We start from the raw sequence: 4,265 nt of genomic DNA, 5'->3' as shown, positions 1-4,265 counted from the left end.
TCACTTGTTAAAAGCCCAGGGTGGCTTTAGGAAGTTGAATCCAAGGTTCTAGTGGGAAGAAGACAAAAAGGATAAGAAGGATGAGGACAATGACCAGAGTGCACATAGAATGGTTTGGAGATTTAATGCCCACACTATTCCAGTGGTTTCTCCTCTTGTAGGGGATGTAGGGTGATAAGAGATAGGCTTTGTGATCTAGTCTACCCTGTTCCTTCCTTCCTTCCTTCCTCCCTCCCTCCCTTCCTCCCTTCCTCCCTTCCTCCCTTCCTCCCTTCCTCCCTTCCTCCCTTCCTCCCTTCCTCCCTTCCTTCCTTCCTTCCTTCCTTCCTTCCTTCCTTCCTTCCTTCCTTCCTTCCTTCCTTCCTTCCTTCCTTCCTTCCTTCCTTCCTTCCTTCCTTCCTTCCTTCCTTCCTTCCTTCCTTCCTTCCTTCCTTCCTCCCTTCCTCCTTTCCTCCCTTCCTCCCTTCCTCCCTTCCTTCCTTCCTTCTTTCCTTCCTTCCTTCCTTCCTTCCTTCCCTCTCCCTTCCCCCCTCCCCTCCCTCCCTCTCCCTTTCTTTCTCCCTTTCTCTCTCTCTGTCTCTCTGCCTCTGCCTCTCTCTGTTTCTGTCTCTGTCTCTCTTTCCTATCTGTCTTAGAATTGATAGCAAGTATCAGTTGCAAAGCAAAAGAACAGTAAGGGATAGGCAATTAAGTGACTTGAGCAGGGTGACACATCTAGGAAGGGTCTTGGACCAGATTTGAACCCAGGATCTCCCATCTCAAGAACTGGCTTTCTATCTACCGAGCCATCTACCTACCCCATTCTCTTCATTTTTAATATGAGATAATAAAGCCACTGAATTGAAATGAATAAATGGATAAAAAAATTATTAACTTCTTACCCTAAACAAAGTACTATGCTAAGCCCTGGGGAAACAAATAAAAAAGTCAGATGGTACCTGCTCTTGAGGAGCTCATATTTTACCAAATGGATACTTCTCTATGGGGTGGGGAAGCAGAGTAGAGGATGGGAAGGGATTGTCTTCTAGCTCTTTGTGGATGATAATGCAACATTATTACATAGGACCATAGGTTCATAGATTTAGAACTGGAAGGAACCTCAGAGGCCACTTATTCTAATCAAATTCTATCCCACTCTCTCATTCACAAATTACCTTTTCCTATTTTGTTAATTGAGGCAATTCATATTTTTGTGAATATCCATCCATTTCACCTAGATTATCAGATTTATTGTCATATAATTGGGCAAAATAGTTCCTAATGATTGCTTTAATTTCCTCTTCATTGAAGTTTACTTTCTTTTTTTTGTTCAAGTTTTTCCCCCAAAAGATATAATATGGAAAAATGTTTTACATGATTGGACATGTAAAATCTATATCATATTGCTTTCTGTTTCAGTGAAAGGAGGTAGGGAAGGAGAAAATTCAGGTCTCAAAATTTTAAAAAAAGGATGTTAAAATTATTTTTACTAATAATTGGGGAAAAATAAAATGAAAATAAAAACAAATAATCTATAGTAAAAAAGATAAACTAATCTAACAAAAGAAGCAGTTCCATCAATCAATCAAAAATGATTTATTAAGTACCTACTATGTGCTAGGTTCTGGGAATGCAAGTACAGATAATAAAATATCCCGATTTGCAATAAATTACATTCTAATAGCATGGTGGACAGATAGAATTGGGAGGAAATAATGAGAATGTAATTGGTCACATTCTAATAGTATAGGGGAGAGATGAGATTGCAGGGAAGATAAATTGGATGTGTTAAGTTTAACATGCCTATGGGAGAAGAACTAGGAGAGGCAGTATCATGAAAATCCAAAGAAGAAGGAGTATTCAGAAGGAAGAGGTGGTCAACGGCTTCCATTGCAGCAGAGATGTCAAGAAGGATAAGGAATGAGATTGGGTCATAACATTTATTGTAAACTTCATATTTTATTAATGCCTTTTGCTCTTTTCCTCCTAGCCATCTCTGGATATAAGCTTTCACCACTTACCATTTCCAGTCCTAGAAATGAACCCTCCTTTGTAACAAAGAAAAACAATTAAAAACTGATAATATGACAATGTATGCAACATTAAGTCTCTATAGTCCCTTGCCTCTTTGGAGAGAGAAAGGGCCTTTGATTATGCATGCCCAGGTCCCTAAGCATTATTGTTGGTTAACAAAAGACAGAGCAGATGGCACATACTCGAAGGTCTCAGCCTCTATTGGCCAGTTCTCTACCATATTTCATTACCCTTTCCTCAAGACCAAGACTGGTTATTGCAGGTACTCAGGGTTTGGCTTCCTTTTATTGTTTATGCATGTGTTTTCATTATGTTAGGCTATAAGAATTTTGATGCTATGTAAATAATTTGTAGTTATAACTAATTGTTGCATATACAGATTTTCCCTACCAGGAACCTGCTTTTCACGTTAGATGTTCTTTGAACTCAAAACTATTCTCCCTCCCTCTCTCTCTCTCTCTCTCTCTCTCTCTCTCTCTCTCTCTCTCTCTCTCTCTCTCTCTCTCTCTCTCTCTCTCTCTCTCTCTCTCTCTCTCTTTTTTAGAATTCCTGGAGACATTTTATTCTTTGAACACAGCTTTTAAGTAGCCAGGGTTTTAAAGAGATAAAACATTATTCAAGATACTATACATGTACAATAGTGCCTCAGAGGCTCTGTTCTTTAAGTATACAATACTAAAATCAATTTGCAGACCTTCCGAATTATTCAGTTTATTAAATAATGCAACTTTGAGACTGGCTGAATTTTCTGTTGAGCCACTGGTTACTTTAAGTCTTCCATGAAGGGCGGGTGAAATGTGACAAGTGAAGGAGAAAGTATCCATTTAATAGCTGAATGGCATTTGAGTGGAGGGGAGAAATGAGTTAGGTTGTTACAGTTCTTTAACAACACCCACCAAAGCATCAAGGTTCGTCCGTGTAGCTTATACCCAACTTTGTTTACTAGTGCAACAGTGCCAGGCTCCTTCCCCTCTATTGGAGTATGGAACAAAGCTTCATGTTCATAAGGATCAAATTTGTCACCAAGAGGATTTAATTTGAGCAAACCATGTTTTTTGAACACTTTTTGAATCTGGACTTCAGTCATAACAAGACCCTCATATAGGTTCTTCAAATGAGGATTTTCTTCCTTTATTTCATCTTTTGGGACACTTTCTGTAGTCTTTTCCAAAATGTCAGCAACTTCTAGTAAATCCTTACAGAAACCTTGAATACCATATAATTTTTCTTCTACCTCTTCTACCAATTTTTGGTTCTGTTGCCTCAAGTTCTCTGTATCTGCTAAGGCTCCCTTATATTTCTCCAAAGTTTCTTTCAGTTGTTCTAATTTGACCTTTTCTTCAATTAGTGTCTTCTCTGTAGAGGTACTGTCTATCTTCTGTTTATTTTGACTGGAATCCTCTTCTAAGTTCTGGCCATTATTTTTCTGTTTTGTTGCTGTACAGAGCCGTCTAGAAGAGGTTCGGGGGGAAGAGGGCTATGGCTGGGAGAGTCCGTCGCACCAAACCTGAGCACTGTGCCGCCATGACCACCCCTCAGTTCAGCGTAACCCCAATAGTGAGCAATGGCACACATGCTCTCACTAGTGGAGCTTCGAACTATTCTCTCAACTCATCTTTTTCCCTTGTTCTCCCCCCTCCACAGGGAAGGATGGTCCTAGCATGTGGGACTTGACTACAGATAGTTCTTAGAGGGATCTTCTTTTGTGTAAGCCTTATAATGTTGAGTAATAATAGTATTCTACCTACTCTTTGAATTGACAGGGAGTTCCATCAGTTCCCATAACAGCTTCATTCTTCTCTCTCAGTTCTTTCTCCCTCTCTTATGATTATTCAACTGGTTTCCTCTGAGCCTCAAAACATCCTGGAACTTCTATTGATTTTTGGCCAGAAACTGTTCCCTTTCTCATTTCTTGGCCTCTAGTTCCTTCCATAATTATTCTCTCTTCCCCAAATTGCTTTTTTTTAAACCCTTACCTTCTGTCCTAGAAACAACTCTAAAATAGAAGGGCAAAGGCTAGGCAACTGGGGTTAATTAAGTACTTTGCCTAGGCTCATACAAGTAGAAAGTGTCTGAGGCTAGATTTAAATCCAGGTCCTTCTGACTCCAGGCCTGATGCTCTGTCTATTGTACCAGCTAGCTGCCCTTCCAAATTTCTTTTTTTTTTTCCATTCTGGAGTCACTCTTGTTCCTTTTTTACTCCTGGCAGTTTAATCTGCTCTTCTGGGATGTTCTGTAGGAATCTGCTCTGG

At 39.7% G+C, this 4,265-nt stretch overlaps 1 pseudogene; it reads right to left on the bottom strand.

Annotated features, from left to right (window-relative positions):
• Positions 1-2,885: 2,885 nt before the first annotated feature.
• On the bottom strand, positions 2,886-3,571 carry LOC100027627 (grpE protein homolog 1, mitochondrial-like; annotated as a pseudogene).
• Positions 3,572-4,265: the final 694 nt, after the last annotated feature.

This window comes from Monodelphis domestica, chromosome 7 (genome assembly GCF_027887165.1).
Source record: "Monodelphis domestica isolate mMonDom1 chromosome 7, mMonDom1.pri, whole genome shotgun sequence".
In the NCBI taxonomy this organism is placed as follows: Eukaryota; Metazoa; Chordata; class Mammalia; order Didelphimorphia; family Didelphidae; genus Monodelphis; species Monodelphis domestica.
This window is presented reverse-complemented; position numbering and strand designations above follow the sequence as displayed.